A 21,331-nucleotide genomic window follows, 5' to 3' on the forward strand; every position below is an offset into this window, starting at 1 on the left:
GGCACGAGGTAATCTATTGTTGAGTTTTCTTTCTTTCTTTCTCTATTTCCTCCTTTCCTTTTCTTTCTTTCAGAGCACTGCCTCACTCAGGTCTGGCTTATGATAGTGCCAGGGATTGAATCTGGGACCTCAGAGCCCCAGGCCTGAAAGTCATGCACAAGAGATGAGGCAGTGCACCCAGTAGAGGACACATATTACCCTGCACAAAGACCCAGGTTCAAGTCTCTCCTCCCTACCAATAGGGGGAAGCCCCAGAAGCAGTGAAGCAGTGCTGCGGGTGTCTATCTCCCTTTCTACCTCCCCTTTCCCTCTTGGTTTCTCTCTGTTTCTCTCAACAAAAGAAAGGGAGTGAAAGAGAGAGAGACAGAGAGACAGAGAACCTGTTTGCATAACTATGCATAGCCACTATCTTCTAGAGGTTGCATTTTTAAAATTAATGTGCTTCTGGAATGAAGCTATTTCAAACAGTAATGAGGTAAGCTTTGCAAAACTCTTTTCTCAACCTTAACTCCCTAGCTCATTTGTTGATGGCTGTTTTTGAGCTATGACAGCCTTTTTACATAGCTGAGCTGAGCCTGGATAGCCCCCAAACCTACAATACTTACCCTCTTGTCCTTTATAGCATCAAACAATGTTGATAGGCTTCCTACCATCACTGTCAAAGTGTAGGTAGATCTCTGGTGGATAGCTTACTAGAGGGTGAAGATACAGAACTTTGCCCCCTGGATGTGGTGTGAAGCTATACATTGTAATCTTATAATCTTGTAAGAAACTATTAATGACAAATAAAATTCTTTAAAATATTCAAAATAAATAAATAAATAGCCTGTTAGATTTCAGCCAGTGTGAGAGGCAAAGCTCGAAAAACCCAGCTGTTTTTAATTTAGTTACCTCCATGTTTGAGTAAGACCAAGCACATTTTTACATGTCTAAATAGGTTCATTTTCTCCTTTCAGTAAATGTTTTTCCATTGACAAAAAGATCTGAACAATGGTATTTTTATTACACTATGGAATGATTAAGGAAGATAACATTTTGCCTCTTGTGTATACATGGTTTCTCCATTTATCAATTGCCTAATCTTGTCGATAGGTTTTCTTTATCATGTATGCACTTAGGTTTTCTTTAAAGAGTTATTTGCTTATCTATTAGTGAGAGTGAGAAAGAGAAAATCAGAGTGACAGTTGGGCATTACATTGAATTTGGAACCCCCCCACATGCGTGAGTTCACTGTTGAGCCACTGCTTATAGTTTTTGTTTTTCTTTTATTTTCTTTTCTCTCTTTTTTTCTTTTTTTTACCAGAGCACTGCTCAGCTCTGGCTTATGGTGGTGCAAGGGATTGAACCTGGGACTTTGGAGCCTCAGGCATGAGAGTCTGCTTGCATAATCATTATGCTATCTACCCCTGCCCAGTTTTTGTTTGTTTTTCATATAGACAGCTTCACCACAAGAAACAGAAGTGAGTTCTGGTGCTGACAGTGAGGCTGCTGGGGATATCTGAGTCAGGCTGGTTATTCTGGTCTAGGGAGACTCTACCTTGTTCTAGCTCCCAGGAGTCCCTGGTGGCAGTGATGGCTACCAATGAGAATGTCACAGGGGTGCCCCCAGTCAAACCTAATGGTAACAGGCTCCCCAACGGTGTCATGGAGACCCCCCCAGCCAGACCTGAGGGATGAGAGGAGGAATGTCATAGGCCCCCATGTAGTCAGAACTGAGGGATCAGGGGTTCCTCAGAATGCCACAGAAGCCCCCAGCCAGATGTGAGGGATGGGGGCTCCCCAGCCAGACCTGAAGGGTAGGACCTCCTCAGGAATGTCACAGGGCCCCCTCCCCCCTTTAGTCAGACCTGACGGATGAGAACTCCTCAGGGCTCTGGGCTGAAGGGGAACCCTGAGATAGGAGACAGGAGCTGCGATCAGCTCTTGAGGCTGGCTGGAGATTTCTGGCAGCATGGAGAAAAGGGGGCCTGGGAGCTGCTCCTGGCCTCAGGCCCCACCCAGAGGTCTCCCCACAGGTGATGACAAGGCCAAGGGAGAGCTGTGGGGAAAGCCAAGAGCTCACAAAGGTTCTGCTGTGTTTGGCCAGGGCTGCCTCCCTTTTCAGAGGATAGGTCTGATTTAGAAAAGTTCTTGCCTGCTGGCTGTTGGCCCAGCACAGCACCCCATTCCAGACTCCCTAGGCCAAGCCTCTTTGGGCCTCTGCATACTGGTGTTCCAGTTAAACCCAAGTAGGACTCTGTTGCCTTGAACTGAGGCTGAAAGCCAGGGGCCACTGCTCACCAAACCCCTGGGACTGGCCTAGTAGTTACCTCATGGGGAGAGAAATGTAAGGAGTGTTCTTTACTGAGCGCCAGGCACTGGGCAGGCTACTCCTTTTACAGGATTCATATTAAGCCCTCCCAATAATCTAGCAGGGCAGGCATTAGTTCCATTTCTCAGTTGGGAAGAGTCCTAAAGAGGGAGAGTAACTTTCTTGAGAGTCGGTGATAGGCAGAGCTCTGCCAGGCTAGTCCTGCTCCTCTTCACTGTTCCACTGGCTCGTGCAGGAGACAGGCATGATTTTCACGTATGTCTGGTGCAGATTCTGGGGGAGCGCCCCATTAATGTTGACTTTCTTGTGCATTTTCTCTGCCAGAGCTTGTGAATCTCACAGACACCCTCTCGGTCAGCAGTGCTCCTCTTAATGGTGTCAGCACAGAGAAGCTGAGCATCCTGCCTGAGATCACATAGCTTGCTGCAGAAAGTACAAAGAGTTGAGGGAAACTCAAAAGAAGGAGGTGGGGTGGTGGGGTCTAACCTAGGGAATAATGGGGATTTTCCAGAAGTCTAGGAGGTATCCCTGGAGGCTACAGGCTTGAGGCTGAGTAGTGGGCTTCACTCAGAAGTACTTTCTGGCCCTGAGTCTCCTTGTATAAGTTGAGTCAGAAGGAACTTTTTGTTTTTATTTATTTATTTTTAAAGTTGTCTTTATTTGTTGGATAGACAGTCAGAAATTGAGAGGGGGGAGTCGGGCGGTAGCACAGTGGGTTAAGCGCACATAGTGCAAAGCGCAAGGACCAGCGGAAGGATCCTGGTTCCAGCCACCGGCTCCCCACTTGCAGGGGAGTCGCTCCACAGGCGATGAAGCAGGTCTGCAGGTGTCTATCTTTCTCTCACCTTCTCTGTCTTCCCCTTCTCTCTCCATTTCTCTCTGTCCTAACAATGATGACATCAATAGCAACAATAATAGCTACAACAACAATAAAAAGACAACAAGGGCAATAAAAAGGCAAAATAAATAAATTAAAAAAAGAAATTGAAAGGGAAGGGGGAGATAGATAGATAGAGAGAGAGAGAGAGAGAGAAGGCACCTGCAGCCCTATTTCACCACTAGTGAAGATTGCTCCCTGCAGGTGGGGACCAGGGGCTGGAAGCTGGGTCCTTGCGCACTGTAACATGTGCGATCAATCAGGTGTGCCACCACCTGACCCTTTTTGTTTGTTTTTGAGGGGGGCTGTTCTCTGCTATCAAGTGAGGAAAGCTGGGTGGGGTATTTGATTTTCTGTTTATTTGTTTGTTTATATATTTTTACTAGAACCTCAGGCATGAAAGTCTTTTTGCATAACCATTATGCTACCTTCAGTCCACTTTTCTCTCTCTCTCTTTTATTGTCACCAGGGTTGTAGTTGGGGCTCAGTGCCTGCATGACATATCCACTCCTTCGTGTTCTTATTTTCCTTTTTTAATTTGACAGAACTGAGAGAAATTGAGAGAGAAGGGGGGCTGGAGAGGAAGAGAAGAAGATAGACACCGGTAGCATTGACTTACTTCTCCTGAAGCTCCCCCCACCCACCCCAGGTGGAGACTGTGCACTTGAATCTGGGTCTGTGTGTTTGGTATCTTGTGCACCTAACCTGTGTACCATGACCCGCCTCCTATTTCTTTTAAAACATATATTTATGGGAGTCGGGCTGTAGCACAGCGGGTTAAGCGCAGGTGGCGCAAAGCACAAGGACCGGCATAAGGATCCCGGTTCGAACCCCGGCTCCCCACCTGCAGGGGAGTCGCTTCACAGGCGGTGAAGCAGGTCTGCAGGTGTCTATCTTTCTCTCCTCCTCTCTGTCGTCCCCTCCTCTCTCCGTTTCTCTCTGTCCTATCCAACAACGACAACAACAATAATTACAACAATAAAACAACAAGGGCAACAAAAGGGAATAAATAAATAAAATAAATATTAAAAAAACATATATTTATTTCATGTGAGCTAGAAATAAAAAGTTTCACAGGGGAGAGGTGGGGGAGGAGAGAAGCGCGAGAACATACCTCTGGTACATGCAACATTGGGGACCGAACCCAGAGACTCGGGCATACAAGTCCTGTTCTCTACCAGCTGAGCTACTGGGTTGTCAGAAAAGTCATGACCCAATTTTGCATAGAAAAGCATAGAGAATATATGTCATAGGGGCCAGGTGGTGGTACACCTAGTTGAGTGCACAGGTTACAATGCGCAAGAACTGAGGTTCAAGTCCCCAGTCCCCACCTGCAGGGGGAAAGCTTTGCAAGTGGTGAAGCAGTGCTGTAGGTGTCTCTCTGTCTCTCTCCCTCTCTCTCACCCCCTTCCCCTCTCAATTTGTGGCTGTCTCTATCAAATAAATAAGTAAAGATAATTTAAAAGTTTTTTAAAAAGGAAAATATATGTCATGATTTTTCCAACACCCCGCATTTCCTTGGCTGAAGGTCACATCTTTTAGGCCTGTGAAATAGTTCACCTGGTAGAGTGCACACTTTTGCCACATGGAAGCACCGGAGTGGGACTGTGGTATCTCTCACTTCTCACTTCACTATGAGGACAAAGAAAAAAAAAAAAGAGTCTACTGGAAGTGATAGAATCATGCCCCATTAAAGCTCTGGATGTAGGAAGAAAAATAAAAGGAGTTTCACTTTTCCTCAAAATAATTTTAAGCTAACCTTTAATACCCATTCATCTTCTCAACAAATATTTACTGACACTTTGGAGGTGCCTGGATCACATGGTTGACTGGGTTCTCTTTCTTGTGGTGGGGAAATTAAGGTTCCCCTGGCCTTCTGAGAGAGTAGGAACCGGCCACCCGGGATTTATGCCCTCATTTGGACTCTTGGAAAGCCTGTTGTCTGTGAGGACACCTTGGAGACAGAGACAGTCAGATACTCAACAGGCCATTTTGGAGCCTAGAGGGCCAAGACCCAAAGGGCTGACCAGGCCCAGGGTCTCCTGAAGCAATGACTTCAGGGCACTGTTAATGAAAGAGGCTTTGTGGAATGGCTGGACTGAGTGGGTCTCCCAGGAGAAGGAAACTGTGGAAGAGGAGGCCTGATCACGGCCTCCACAGCTGTGTGGCAGAGGCCTGACCCCCCCTGCCTGGCAGAGCCTTTTGCACCACCTCTGTCCTCTTTCTGAAGCCAAAGTGTCAGTGTAGCTTCAGTGACAGCGGCCCCAGCAGAGGTGTTGGGTGGCTCAAACCCTCCCTTATAAGATTTCTGGCATCTCCCGTGAGCCACCAGCTGTGCCAAAATGTCCTCCTGCCAAGATGGAGTGCAGCCGGCTCCCGAGGGGGACCTTCTCCACCCGGGAAACTTGAGCCTCTGCAGCCCAGCCCCAGCCCCACTGTGGCCTCAAGAATCAGAGCTGGAGCTGGTGGCAGCCCAGCAGACGTTACATGGACATGTTTAGGGGCAAGAGAGGCAGAGAGCAGGTATGTGGGAGGGGAGAGGCCTGAGACTGGGTCCCACCCCCAGCGCTTCACTGAACAGCTATGTGATCAGGTAAGCATCCTCCTTTCTCTGGCTCCAGGTTTCACATTAAGGAGTCTGACGGGGCAGGGGCTCCCTAAAGCTTGAGGCTGGGCTACTTGCCAGTCTCTGACAAAGCAGTTCTGGTACACGTAGCATCCTTGCAAGTACATCTGCCTGCTTTGTGTGGGAACCGGGGGATCACTGTCCCTTTCTTTCTTTCTTTTTTTTTTTTTAATATATTGATTTTTTAAAATATTTATTTTATTTATTTATTCCCTTTTGTTGCCCTTGTTGTTTTATTGTTGTAGTTATTATTGTTGTTTTCACTGTTGGATAGGACAGAGAGAAATGGAGAGAGGAGGGGAAGACAGAGAGGAGGAGAGAAAGATAGACACCTGCAGACCTGCTTCACCGCCTGTGAAGCGACGCCCCTGCAGGTGGGGAGCCGGGGTTTGAACTGGGATCCTTATGCCGGTCCTTGTGCTTTGCACCACCTGCGCTTAACCCGCTTCGCTACAGCCCGACTCCCCACTGTCCCTTTCTATGGAGTGGAGGGGAGGGTGTTGGTGGAATAACAGACTATGACTGTCACTTTTTTTTTTTAACAGCACTGTTCAGCTTTGGCTTATGGTGGTACAGGGGACTGAACCTGGGTCTTTGAAGCCTCAGGCATGACAGTCCTTTTATATAAGCATTATGCTATCTCCTCTGCCCCATGACTGTCATTTTGTTCTTCAGCCTCTCTCAGCTCTCACAGAACATTCAGGACTCATTGCACCTACATTGTGTCTATATCCTTCCTTCAATATAATTGTGTGAAACTGGGTTTCTATCAACAATTATGACAAAGCTTAAGAGCTGGAATCTGAACCCCTGAACTCACAATGTGGGTTATTTCTCTCCTGGGATTTGTTCTATTTTTACAATCATACTTGTACAGTCACAACTGCCTTTTTTTTTCTTTCTTTCTTTCTTTTTTTTTTTTTAAAGAGGCACTGGCTATTGTTTATTGGGAATGATCCAAATAAGCACTTTAAAGCATGAAACATCTCAAAGCCTTTCCATTTAAAGCATGAAAAAGTCTTTTTAAATTACTTTATTTTATTTATTTTGAATAGAGACAGAGATAAATTGAGAGGTAAGGGGGAGATAGATAGGGAGAGATACACCTACAGCACTGCCTCTTCACTCATGAAGCTTCCTCCTTGTACGTGGGAACTGGGGGCTTGGACTAGGATCCTTGCACATTTTAATATACCACCTAAACCCAAAAATGTCTTTTTCCTTAAAGATGAACTAATGTTCTAATAGTACTTCATAATTCTTGAAATTATGTACAAAATCTAACATAATAGTCATGCTCACATCTGTCCCACATCATTTATTTCTGCTATCGAACACACCAGCCATCACCCAGATTGTAAAGATTTACTAATCATGAAAATCTTGTTTTACACACAAAAACATTACTTATTTTCATTTAACTGCACCGAAAATCATCTTCATATGCACCAGGGTGGGTTAGATGGCTCGGATGCAGTCATACATCCAATTCAGTGTGCGAGGCTGATGATGTTCTTGGTCAAGTGTGTGAGTCCTGTGGGTTGTTCTGTACAAGAGGATTGAGTTTGGGGTCTCCATAGATACTGTCTGTTTTGCCTGGTCTCAATTTAAGGCTAGATATTTACTGGTTCACACATCAGAGTGCATTTCTCAAATGGGACTTCTATAGTCTGTGCTTGACAAGAGGATATTTCTCATGTCAGGCACAAGCACATTTTCCTTAACCTTTGGCAAAAAAAGAAAAAAAAAAATTCCACAACCATGAAGCACACCTTCAAGAAGCTGCAGAGGGGTCACCCAGATCTTTTGCTGCTTGTATGAAGAATGTGGGTATGAACAGTGTTGCTAGTCTGGGATTCACAATCCATCCCTGCAACTCATGCCCTACCTCCCAGATTTATTTATTTATTTATTATTTTATTAGTCAGTGGGGATAGATAGCATAATGGTTATGCAAAGAGACTCTCATAGTTGAGGCTCCAAAGTCCCAGGTTAAATCCTCCACACCACTATAAACCAGAGCTGAGCAGAACTCTGGTAAAAAAAATATATATATATATATATATGTATGTATATATATATATATGGAGTCAGGAGGTAGTGAGTGCAATGCGTTAAGCACAGGTGGCGCAAAGCACCAAGGACTGGCTCCCCAACTGCAGGGGAGTTGCTTCATAGGAGGTGAAGCAGGTCTGCAGGTGTCTATCTCTCCCCCCTCTGTCTTCCCCTCCTCTCTCCATTTCTCTCTGTCCAATCCAACAACAACAATAATAACTACAACAATAATACAACCAAGGAAACAAAATGGAATAAATATTTAAATATATATTTTTATTTGTGATTTTATATTAATTTACATAAACCATAGATAACAGGGGTATAATTCCACACCATTCCACCACCAGAGTTCTGTGTCCACATTCCCTCCATTGGAAATTGCTTTCCCAAGTACACAGATATGTGGTGACTATTACTTCCAAATGAATATATATATATATATATATGTCCTGCCTTCTCTTCCTTTATAAGTTATATCTACACCTATTACTACTTCCAAGTGTCTTTCTTTTTATCCTCTTCTCTCACTGTGACCTGATGGAACTGGGGTTCAAAGCCCTTTGTTCATCTTCCTCCTAATATTTCTCCCCCTCTGGGAATATAGACCAAAATTCTTTTTTTTCTTCAATATTTTATTTATTTATTCATGAAGAAGGTAGGCAGAGAGAGAGAAAGAACCAGACATCACCCTGGTACATGTGCTGCTGGGGATTGAACTTAGGAAAGTCCAGTGCTTTATCCATGGTGCCACCTGCCAGACCACTGGATCAAAATTCTTTTTTTGGTGGGGGGGAATCAAAATTCTTAATGGAGTGCAGAAGGTGGGAAGTTTTGCTTCTGTGATTGCTTCTCCACTGGATATGGACATTGGCAAGTCAGTCCATATCCCTAGCTGGTTTCTATGGTAGTTATGAACTTAATGAAAGGGAAAGGGAGAGGAAGAAGAGGGACAGGGACAAGGACAGGGAGAGGGAGAGAACTAGAGCATCCCTCTAGTATATGTGATTCCAGAAATCCATCTCTGATCTCATCCTTCCAAGTCCTGTGTTCCACCACTCAGCCACCTTCTAGATCACTTGATAATTCTTTTCCAAGCAAAATACAAAGTTGGCAACCTTATACAGGCCTCCTTCTCTTTGTTTAAAATTTACTTCTCTGTAATACCTGAAATTGGGGGAACCCAGTCCTGTGCAGCACCAGCACCCCTGCATTCCTTCTGGCCCCTCAGACCCACATTCTGGGTAATGCAGGAGCAAGAGGAAAGCGGGTCTGCCTGGCCAATCTCCAGGATCAGGAACTTTGGGCCAAATGTCCCTCCAGATGCAGGAAGCTGTCAGTATGGCTGGTCAGTGGAAGCCATGACCAAGGGACAGTAAGTCTGAGTGATTCTGGGCAAGGGATGCTGGGGGCTGAATCATCCTGCTGGCTAGACTTCTCTCCAGCTTCTCATTCGCCTTTTCCTCTTCCATTCCCCAGTCACCACAGGGGCAGGACCCAGAGCACAACAAACTCATGGAGCTCTTTTAAAAACATGCTTATATTTATTTTATCTGGGAGAGGGAGAACAGGGGAGACAGAGAGAGAGAGGAGACACCACAGCATCCCGTGGAGCTTGCACTCTCCAAGGTGCTTTCATGGGATGCCAGTGCTGGAACCTAGGCAAGGTCTGCCCTCTACTAGGTGAGCTGTCTCCAGGCCCCTGGGGGCTCCTGTGCGCCATCACCACCAGCTTGTGCCTCCCAGGTCTGAGAGATCATTTGTTGGCCTTTTTTTTTTTTTTCCCAGCTGACTGATCTGTGCAGGTAAATCGCAGCACCTTTCTATAAGGTTGAGAAATCTGTTCAAAACTACATAGCAGGTGGGATTCCAGGGGCAACATGCCCCCTCCAAGACAGTGCACATTCATCACCCCCTCCACCCTTGCTTCAGTCCCTCAGGTAAGGGAGCTGTGTGCTGGTTTTTGAGAGACAGGACTGTTCCCACCCATGTCCTTGCTCCTAGAGCAAGGCCCTAGAACCTGCATCCTAACAAGGGTCCCATGTGACTCTCAGCTTCCACTGAGTGGGCTGCCCTCAGCCTACATGGATGTCAGGAGGTGCAGAAGGCAAAGTGGGACCCCCCCAGAAGCAGCACTGCCATTCCTGGCTCTGCACTGGGGCTGCCTCCGTTTCTCACTTGTAGTCTGGGGGTATGTGTGGGGGGAGAAGAGGTACCACAGGCCACCTCTCACAGTCTTAGAAAGAAGTAGCTGAGGGTCTGGGTGGTGGCACTCCTGATTGAACACACATGTTACAATGCATAAGGATCTGGGTTCAAGCCCTCAGTCCCCCAACCTCACAGGGGGTGGGGGAAACTTGACTAGCAGTGAAACAGTGCTGTAAGGTCTCTCTCTCTCATTTTCCCTCTGTAGTTCCTTTCCCTCTCAATTCCTCTGTCTTATAAATTAATACAATGAAAAGAGAAAAGAAAGAAAGGGAAGAGAGAGAAAGAGAAAGAAAGAAAGAAAGAAAGAAAGAAAGAAAGAAAGAAAGAAAGAAAGAAAGAAAGAAGCAGCTGTGGCTCCCTGTTCCCAGGCTGCGTGGCCTGAGGTCTGCCCCTCCCTCCCATGCTGGCCCGCTCTTGTGCAGTCACCATCCTCCTCCAGCAGCTCAGGCAGCCCATAAATATTCCTTGGGCCCCACAGAGGTGGAAACGGACTTTCCAGCACCTTTTGGCCCTGGCCCACCTCCCTCTGCTGAATGGAGCCAGAAACCTGGAAGCGAGTCAGCACCTTTCACTGAGCCAGAGCAGCTGGGGGGGGGACTCACTCCCAGTGCAGGGGAGCAAGGGGGTACACCCAAGGCAACAGGCCTTCCATAGAAGGCTAAATGAGGGCATTCCACTTCACCCAGGGCTCAGGGCAGACTTCCGGGAGATGGTCAGCTAAGCTCTGACAGATGACAAGCGGAGGGAACAGAGTATGTAAAGGCCACGGGAGTAGCACTGAGGGAATTGCCAGCACTGACAAGCGCCTTGTAAATCATGGGTGTGGGTGGGTGCTGTAGGGTCCTAAGTGAGTGTGGTTATTGGTTATTTGCTCTTAAGAAAGAGACACTCCATAGAGTAGGCAAGCCAGAGAGGTAGCTCTCAGGGTGGAACATGAGTCTTGCCATGTGAGCAGCCCAGGTTAGACACCTGGCACCATGTGGGAGGTGCCACAGAAGCAGTGAGAACTCTAGTGCCGTGGTGTCTTTCCTCAGCCCATCTTGTCTCTGAATAAAGAAGTGGTCCACAGAGGTGAGATCTCACATGCACGAGGATCCACCTCTGCAAACAACCTCCCCCTATGTTTGCAGACATATGTCAGGGTAGCCATAGTGGAAATTGATTAGGGAATTTCTGAATGTAATGGGTAGGGCTCCCTGATAGGAGCCTGTTGTTAGGGTCTTGTGGCCTTTTATTTCCCCAGAAGGAATCAAGGGAGATTCTTCCAAGAATATCTTCCTCCTGCCCTATCTGTCCAACCTGGGTCTTCATTCAGTGCCCCCACTCTCCACCTCCAGGAAGTCTTCCCTGATTCCTCAGGGACCTCAGGGACTTCAGAACATCAAAGCTTTTTACTGGGTCATGAATATTGGCTTGCACTGTTCTAGAGTTAATCTGTGTACATCAGTCATCAAAGGAGCCCAGCATGGCTAGGATTGTATTAGTATTCTAGCTCTGTCGCAGATTTCCTCTGGAACCTAGAAAGGCATCCATTCTCTGAGCCTCCCTTACCTCATCTGAACAAAGGGGCTAATGTTCCCTCCCTGGAAGGGTCTGTGTGCCTGGTGTATGGTGTGTGCTCAGTGAGTTTTTACTCCCTCTAGGGTTGGTGGCCCAGTGATGGACAGGGGACTCTTGCACTGGTCTTTGGTGGCCAGGCAGGAGTTTATAAGCTAGGAAGGTAGAAAACTGAATCGCACAGGCAAGAGCATATGCAAAGCCCTAATATCAGAGGAACTAGGAATGTTTCAGGATTTGGGGTGTGTTCTGCAGTGCAGGAAACAGCTGCACTGTTGGGCAGGGACTGGGTGTCAGGTAAGGAGTGTGCACAGACCAAGGGCAATAGGGAACCACAAAATTCTCTGAGCAAGAGAATGACGTGTTGAGAATCCATCAGGAGGGAAGATTCTGTGTCAGTGAGTTGCCTGATTGGGAAGGAGGCTCAGTCTGCTGGGGTTTCTTTAGGTCAGAGCCAGTCTCCTGGGCTCTTCGAAGGTGGACAGTAGGTGGCACTGCAGCTCTGTGCATCCAGGCTCCTGGCAGGGCTACCTGCCCTTCACCTAGGTGGGTGAACCCACTGGTCCTCCTTTGTCATGTGCATGAACCTTCAGTAAGGGCAGGGACAGCATGGGGGACCAGGTTGGCTTCTCCTCCCCTCTTCCTCAAGCAGAGAGGGCTGAGTGGACAACCTCTGGCTGTGGTTGGGGAGGGCCTCTGCAGCCTTCCTCATCACTTTATTTTCCTTTGAAAAGCCGAGGTTCAGATGGAAGTAGATAGCATAATGGTAATGCAAAGAGACTCTCATGTCTGAGGTTCCCAAGTCCCAAGTTCAATCCCCTGCATCACCATAAGCCAGAGCTGATCAGTGCTTTTGTAAAAGAGAGGAGGAAGGGGAGAGAAACTGAAGCTCAGAGGTAGAGGGGCTTTCCCGAGTCATTCTGGGTAGTTCTAGGGTGCTGCATGTGGGTGATTCACTTGGTTATCTCCTTGTCACTACCATATCTCTCTGCCTATACTATCCTGGGCCATGTCTGCAGGTGTCTATTTTTCTCTCCCCCTCTCTATCTCCCCCTCCTCTCTTGATTTCCGTCTTATCCAACAACAATGACAGTAATAATAACAACAAGGGCAACAAAAGGAAAAAAATAGCCTCCAGGAGCAGTGGATTCATAGTGCAGGCCCCAAGTCCAAGAAATAACCCTGGAGGCAAAAAAGAAAAAGGAAAAAAGGAAAAAAGGAAAGAAAAAGAAAGTAAAAATGGGAGAAGCACGCACACATAGATATAGATAGATAGATAAATAGATAGATAGGCAGATAGTTATATAAATAATAGTCAACCCATACTTGTGACCTTTGGAGAATCATTGTAGTTTCCAGTGGAGGGAATGAGGCCACAGAACTCTGGTGATGGGAACAATGTGGAACCATACCCCTGTTATTTTGTAAATAAGTAGTAAGAAGAAAAAAAGAGAGAGAGAAGCTGAGGCCCAATGTGGGAGAAGGCACTGCTAAATTCCTGGTGGGAAAAATCAACTGAGCCCCTGGGATGGTGCCATGAGCTGACCCCGAGACAAGAGGAGCAAAGCATCGTCCCAGCCCAGGTGGGAGTCATCCTAATGCACTGCTAGAGTCTTCTGTCTCCTGGCCTGCTGGCCAGGAAAGGGGGTGCATGCTTCCCAGTGGTGCTTCGTGTGAGAGCCATCCTCACAGCTGCTCTGCCTGGTGTGGGTGTTGCCATCCAAGATGGTCAAGCTGGGCCCTCAAGTTACCAAGCTACACAGTTCGGGGTGGCAAGGGGGGTGGGGGGGAGGGGCTGGGGGAGAGGTCTGGAATTAGTTCTTCTGAATATACAGTTGCTTCTTTCCCCCAGCTGCCACCATTTACTGGTTTCTCTGTCTCTTTTAAATCTGTTTCACTTATTTATCTGAGAGGGGGAGAGAGAGAGAGAGAGAGAGAGAAGGAAGGAGAAAGAGGAGAGCAGTTCTCAGCTCTGGTTTCCGGCGGTGCAGGGGGTTGAACCTGGGATCTGAGCTTCAGGCATAGCAGCCTATTTGCATAACCATTATGTTATCTCCCCCTCACTGGTTTCTTTCTCTTTTTTTATTCTTTCTTTTTCTTTTTCTTTCTCTCCCTCTCTCTTTAATTTGATAGGAAAAAGAGAAACAGAGAGGGAAGGAGATAGAGAGACATCTGTAGCATTGCTTTGCCACTCATGAAGCTTCATCCCCTGCAGGTGGGGGTTGGGGGCTTGAACTCAGGTCTGTGCACCCAACCAGGTGTGCCACTTCCCAACCTCTTTGTTTCTCTTAAAATGATTGTAACTGCTGAGGATGACTATGCATTTCAGTTTAATCGAGATAGAGCAAGGACTGACTGAATCCTGGCTGTAGGAATGAGTAGGGAATGAACTTGTGCCCAAGAGCCCTTCTTGGTGCTCAATCACAGCCCTGCAACATTTCTTGTCTGCAGAAGTGCTGCTGCCACAGCTGGGGAGGAGGTGGACCTAGGGAACCAAAGGTGGAACCAAGCGACTAGCTGGACTACCCTGTCCGTCCCCAGCTCCCAGCATGGAGGGGTAAGGCAAGGCAACTCAGAGGAGGTAGAAAGCCAGGGCTGGTGCAGAATGAATTAGCAATGGGGCGCCAGCTTCATGGGCTCCTTGTCTTGCTTTCTGGCCTGGTCCTCACTTCTCTGTCCTCCCTGCTTGCCTGGGAACACTCCACCTCCTGCAAGAAGCCTCCTTGCCCCCAGCCTTGCAGTGGGCCAGGCTCTGGGCTCCCCAGTCTTTGGGAATTGTTGTCACATGCTGTCACTGGCTATTATGTGGGTGTTCCTGCATCAGCCCAGGAGTTCCCCGCGGGCTTGTCTGATGCCTCTCCTAGTTCTGTGCTCCCATGACAGGATCATCAAGGAAGGTGGTTGAACCAGTGAACGAGCGAATGAACTCACAGAAGATGAAAAGAAACAGGTAACGCTAATACGTGGCTGGCAGGCCTGCACCCAGCTGGCTGGGTGCCACTAGAAAAGCCCCATTTCACTCTGGTTCCGAATGCCTGTGGATCCACTGGGCCAGCTGCCTCTAGCACCCAGGAATGTGTATGTATGTGTGGGGGGAGCCCACCGTGTCACCCAGCCTTATGCTGCCTTGAGTCACCTGATCTCTGTAGTGCTCCTGCTCATCTCTGTCCCTGCAACCGACATGGCCAACAGTCGCTGACATCAGCCTGCACTTTCTGGGGTGCCACCCCCAGATTAGACAGCATCAATCTCACTCTGCAAGTCACCAAGCCTACACCCCTCCCCAGCCCCCAGGGGACAGGCCTCTCTGTTTTCATTTGATCACCTAAGGGGAGGAAAGCTGGGCCCACAGCAGAAGGGCTCATGCTGGCTGTATGCTGGGTGACCAGCAGCTCTGCAGAATTCTGGAAACCGGTCTTCAGCACCAAGGCAGCTAGTGCAGGAGGCTGGAGGAGGCTGGGCTCCTCAGGGCCCCCATTTCTTTGCACCACCTGCACTTAACCTGCTGGCTACCACCCGACTCACTAGGGCCCCATTTCTTGACTACAGCCTCCTGAAAGTTACTGTGGGGGTAGGAGGGTGGTTTGGTATTCTGTTCAGCATGTTGACAGTGCTAGACTGAGAGCCAGGCCCCAGCCCAGCCTGTCACTGGACCTTAACTACCTATCTATACAAAGGGGGACCCTGGCTATCACCCCATTCTCACCCCACTGGCCTGATGGCAAGGGACTGAACAGTCATAGGTAAATTCTTGGAAGCGGCAGCTCTGAGAGAGAGCAGAGTACTGGCCCAAAATCCGCAGTGCAGGGGCTAGAACCTGGGGCCTCCTGCATGCAAGTCTTGTGCTCTGCTGCTAAGCTACTTTTCTGGCCACTTGTTCCTGGAGAGCAGTGTGTACGGAGGTCCTGGAATAATGCTGTTTCAGCCAGGAATTTCTCCCTCATGAATGGTGTAACGAAAAGACCTTGAACAAAAGGCCGGAATCTAAGGGCCTGCTCTACCTACTCCCACACAGCTTTGGCTTAGTCCAAGAACCTGCCCATGACATTAAATGAGGACCTACTGTGCTTAATCAATCCAGGCAGAAAGAAAAGGAGAGCAGCCAGTGGAGACCGGGTTGGCCTTGAGCAGGAGGCGGTGGGCAGCACTGAGGTCAGGTGAGACTGCTCTGGAAGACTGATGTTCACACAGCTGAGATTAGAGCCTGGAGGTGGGAACCTGGAGGGGAAGCCTGGGTGTGGGGGTGGGGCTGTGAGGCGGGCAGTGGCTTCACCCCTGGGGAGCTTGGAGGCAGCTGAGTGCTCATTAGTCTGAGGGGTCCGACCTGCCGTGTATGTGCATGTGCGTGTGTGTTGGGGGAGGGGGGCTCAGAAGACGTTGCTGAGTGACACAGAGAGGGCACACATTTGGGGACACTGCTGGTGCTCCACTACTTGGTCTTCAGGGATGTCCCAGGCCCCTCAGAGGCACCATCTGGGTGCTGGCTGAGAGGCAGCGAGTGATGCAGGGAGAGGAGAAGTGAGCTGCAGCTGGCCTGCCATGCCCAGGCTGTTCTAGCCTGTGGCCCACGCTCTAGCTTATGTCTAGCCCTCCTGTGCTCTCAGGATTGGGGATAGACCTGCTAAACAGGACACATCCACCCCTTGTGCTTGGGAAGAGCTCACCAAGGGCTTCACCTTGCTGTGAACCCATCACACATAAACTCACAATTCTCTGAGGGGGTACACTTGATTAGCCCATTTTATTTTATTTATTTGTTATTTATTCATATTTATTTATTTATTTTCCCTTTTGTGGCCCTTGTTGTTTTTTTATTATTGTAGTTATTATTGTTGTTATTGATGTCATCATTGTTGGATAGGACAGAGAGAAATGGAGAGGGGAGGGAAAGACAGAGAGGGGGAGAGAAAGACGCCTGTAGACCTGCTTCACCACCTGTGAAGTGACTCCTCTGCAGGTGGGGAGCCAGGGGCTCAAACCGGATCCTTACATTGGTCCTTATGCTTCACACCATGTGTGCTTAACCCACTGAGCTACCTCCCAACTCCCATTTATTTATTTATTAGTGGACAGAGACAGAGAGAAATTGAGAGGGGAGGAGGGGATAGAGAGGGAAAGAGACACCTGCATCCCTGGTTCACCACTCATGAAGCTTTCCCCCTACAGGTGGGAACTGGGGACTTGAACCTGGGTCTTTGCATATTGTAACCCATGTGTGCTTAATCAGGTGCATCTCTGTGTGACCCTCCATATTTTATTTTATTTTGTTTTGTTTTGTTTTGTTTTGTTTTATGCCTCCAGTGTTACCATAGGGGCTCAGTGCCTGCAGTATGAATTCACTGCTCCTGGAGGCCATTTTCCCCATTTTTTGTTGCCCTTGTTGTTATTGCTGTTGTTCTTGTTCTTGTTGGATAGGACAGAGAGAAATCAAGAGAGGAGGGGAAGACAGAGAGGGGGAGAGAAAGACAGACACCTGCAGACCTGCTTCACCACTGGTGAAGTGACCCCCCTGCAGGTGGGAAGCCGGGAGCTCGAACTAAGATCCTTATGTCAGTCCTTGCACTTCACGCCATATATGCTTAACCCGTTGCTCTACTTTCCACCCCCCACATTTTATTTCTTAAAGATTAAATAAAACATTATAATGAGAGAGGAAGGAGGGGGGAGACTGAGAGAGGACCAGAGTGTTGCTCAGCTCTGATATATAGTGGTGCTGGGGGTTAAACCTGTGACCTCTGGGGATTCTTAGCTGATGAAGAACTGCTTCTCTTCTTAGCTGATGCTCTAACAGGCTGATCTATCTCCCTGTCCCTGACTGGTCCATTTAAAATGTACATATTAATGAGAGGAGAGAGAACTAGAACATCATTTTGGCACATGTGATGTCAAGGATCAAACACAGGAGCTCAGACTTGGAAGTCCAAGACTTTACCCACTGCACTCCCTCCAGAATGATGACTAGTTCATTTTAAAGATGGAGAAACTTAGTCTTGGACCACTGCATGGGGTACTGGCTTAATCAGGAGAGCTGACAATGGTGACTGGTGGGGTCCAACTAGGAGGAGTCACCACAGGTGACTTGGGCTGCCACCTCCACTCTGTCAGAGCTCTGGTAGCTCTCAGGTGAGGAGGAAGTCTCCAGCCCAGGTCTAGCTGGGTAATCCCGAGTCTACACTGAAGACATGTTGGAGAAAGGGCAGGCAGAAGCTGGCTCAAGCACTGAGCCCTGGGGGAGCCTCTCAGCTGGCTCCTGCTGCGCTCTGGCTGAGAAAAGGGAATGGTCATTAGCTACAGAAAATGAAAGTTCCATCTTTAGTACCGAGACTGGGGTCCACCCTGTATGCTGAATCTCCTTCTGGGGTTAGGACCCAAGTTGGATACCAAGAAGTCCTTCCTCACCAGAAGCTGGGACTTGTCAGAGGCCACCTGACTGTGATCCTTTGCGCTGTGGCAGCTCCTCGGAGGGATTCAGCAGCTGCCTCACCTGGTGTGTGCACTTATTGTGTGTTGAGTCCTGGGCACAAACCTAGAATGGGTTCAGAAAATGGTGACCTTGTCTAATCTTCTCAGAGGCTACATCCCTGACTCCCAGCTAGGGAGTATCTTGATTTTCCTAGTTATTTTTCAAAATCCACCTCTCTGGCTCTATTTTAAAAAAAGATTTATTTTATTTATTTATTTATTCATTTTTTATTATTATTTATTTTCCCTTTTGCTGCCCTTGTTGTTTAGTTGTTGTAGATGTTGTCACTGATGGATAGGACAGAAAGAAATGGACAGAGGAGGGGAAGACAGAGAGAAGGAGAGAAAGACAGACACCTGCAGACCTGCTTCACCACCTGTGAAGTGACTCCCCTGCAGGTGGGGAGCTGGGGGCTCGAACTGGGATCCTTACGCCGGTCCTTGTGCTTTGCACCACATGCGCTTAACCTGCTGTGCTACCACCTGACTCCCGTTTATTTTTTAAATTCTTTTTATATTTTATGTATTTATTATTGGATAGAGACAGAGAAATTGAAAGTGGAGGAGAAGATAGAGAGAAAGAGACAGAGAGACACCTACAGCCCTGCCTTCACCTCTCATGAAGCTTTTCCCCTGCAGGTGTAGACCAGGGGCTTTAACCTTGTGCACTGTTATGTGTGTGCTTAACCAGGTGCACCACTGCCTGGTCCCAAGACTTGTTTGTTTTATTTATTCTGTTAGATAGAGGGGGGAAAGAGAGATGCCAGAGAAGTACTCTGGCATATGCAGTGCCAGGAACTGAACTTGGGACCTTATGCTTTTAAGTTCAAAGCTCTACCACTACACCACCTCCTGTCCTGCTCTGATGATTTGTTCCTATGAAAGAGACAGAAACTACAGCACTGGTCATCTCTGTATATGGCAATGTCACCATGGAACCTGGACCCTCAGGTATGCAAGTCCTGTGCTCTAATACCCTGAACCATCTCCTTGGTTCTTAAAAACAGGTTCATGTGGTCTGGGAGGTGATGCAATGAACAAAGCATTGAACTCTCAAGCATGAGGTCCCAAGTTCATCATATGTACCAGAGTGATATCTGGTTCTTTCTCTGTCACCTCCTGTCTTTCTCATTAATAAATAAGATCTTTTTAAAAACAGACAAACAAACAACAACAAAAATTTAAAAAAAAAAACAGGTTTATAATCCCAGAGAGGGATAAAGAATAGGGAAGCTTCCAATGGAGGAGATGGGACATGGAGCTATGGTGGTGGGAACTGTGTGGAATTACTGTTGCCTTACAATCTTGTTAATTATTATTAAGTCACTAATAAAAAATAAAAACATGAGTATTCATTTATTGATTTTTATGAGAGAGAGAGATCTGGCTCAAAAACCAGATATCTCTGGGTGTGACTGTCACACTGTTTTGGGGGGAGATTCTTCGTGGACCTGCCAGCACTCACCTTCTCCATCCCTGCAGTGGGTATTCAGACAAGGACTTACTCTAATAGCTCAGCCTGTCTCAGGGTATCTTGGAGCAGAGGCAGGCCCCCCAAAGGTATACTGGCATATCAGGGTAGGGAAGGGATGGGGTGGGCCTACCCCCTGAATCCTCAGCCTTTCCACCCCCTTAGGACCAAGCCCCTAGGTTTGCCCCAATGCAGCGGGCCCCTGGGGTGCATGCTGGCATCCACACCTGAGTGGCTCCCTTCTGCCCTCATTTTGGGCCCCTGAGGCCCTGTCACTCCTTCAGGTTGGGGCCCAGCTCAGTGGGCTCTGTTCATGGTGCCTGGCTGCTTAATGAGTCTGGCACAGGGGATGAATAATTGCACTATAAAATATGTAAATCTAAGCATAACAACAAGCGCTGGGCAACTCACATTCTCTCAGGTGCCCTCATCATGGGATAGAACCTTCGTGGGAATCATGCCACCCAGCTCCCTCCTGCTTTTTGAAGTTAAAACTGTGAGACATACCTTGGCCTCAGTAAGGGTAGCTGCACATGGCTCCCTGCTCCTCTGCCATGGGAGCCTCTTTGCGACAATGAAGGACATCAGTGGGCTTCTAATTGTCCTGCACATATGACCTTGGCTCACTCACAGCAGCCTAGGAGAGACTCTGACTGAATTCTGTTTCACAGTGGAACAGATGAAGTTCCAGCAGGGCTTGATAACATGCCCAAGGCCACAGGCTGCTCAAGTGAGAAGCCAGGGAATTCTGTGTGTGGGGGGGGGGAGGGGGGAAACTGAGGCACAGATTGGAAAACAAGACTCATGCATTATCTTGTAGCAATTTGAGGTTCAGAGGGTGACCCTGGACCACTGAAGTTATTTGTGGGGTCTGTGAGTGCTCATGTGTCCCCTTGAGTGTGTGATTGTGTGGCGGGTTGTGTGTTTTGGGGGTGTGGGCTGGGGCTTCCTTCTGGGAAAGTCAAGGGAGGCAGCCAAGGCAGGGAGCTATTTTAAGGCCTGCCTTGCCTGCCTGCTCCCCACAGAGCCCCTCTGAGAAGCCAGGCTGCAGTGGCCCGGGGCCGGGGCCAAGCCAAGAGAGTTTTTATTCCGAGAGCAGAGGGAAGTCTTGGCTCCAGGACAGTCACACCCAATGAATTACTTCAACGCTAGATTAGACTTGCAGGCTTGAAGCAAAGTGATAATAGGGCCCAATTAAATTAATTTATACAGGACTCTGTGTGCACCCCTCCCTCTGTGGGGAAGTGGCCTACCCACCGCACCTTGGCTGGCGGGTCCAGCCCACGCAAGGAGTCCCGTGGTGGGAAAGCCAAGCCCCAGCTTCTGTGCTCAGTCAAAAGAGGCCAGGAGGGATGCTGATGTGCAGGCTGGGAGAAAATGACCCTAGTTAAGCCAAGACCCAGAGAGTAAGATAATCTCTGCTCATGGAAGAGGAGGGCTGGAACTAAGGGACTAGTTGCCACCAGATTCCCAAGAACCTAGAAAGGGGTCTTTGCTTTTGTTCCCTCACCATCCTGGGCAAGGGGACATGCAACTCTGAAAACTGGGCTCTGGAGGTGACCTACTGAGGTTGAAGCCTGCCTCCCTAACAGGCACACAAGCCCTCACTGCCCAGCCCCTGCATCCTCTCCTGCTTCGACTCGTGGTCCTCTTTCTTGCTCCACCTGACTCTAGATGACTGGATCCCATCCCAGGGCCTTTGCACTTGCTGTTCTCCTGCCCAAGATACTCTTCTCCCACCAACTTCCATAGAGGGTGCCTGAT

General features: G+C 48.2%; 1 protein-coding gene and 1 long non-coding RNA gene across 2 annotated transcripts in view; both read left to right on the plus strand.

The window, feature by feature from the left end:
* The window catches only part of THAP12 (THAP domain containing 12), a 111,510-nt gene that overhangs the window by 46,555 nt on the left and 43,624 nt on the right, over positions 1-21,331 (plus strand). The gene's annotated exons all lie outside the window — the stretch shown is intronic.
* On the plus strand, positions 5,354-6,543 carry LOC132533883 (uncharacterized). The gene is made up of 2 exons (XR_009545632.1): positions 5,354-5,781; positions 6,360-6,543. It is a non-coding gene; the product is annotated as an uncharacterized LOC132533883 (long non-coding RNA).

Source organism: Erinaceus europaeus, chromosome 17 (genome assembly GCF_950295315.1).
Source record: "Erinaceus europaeus chromosome 17, mEriEur2.1, whole genome shotgun sequence".
In the NCBI taxonomy this organism is placed as follows: domain Eukaryota; kingdom Metazoa; phylum Chordata; class Mammalia; order Eulipotyphla; family Erinaceidae; genus Erinaceus; species Erinaceus europaeus.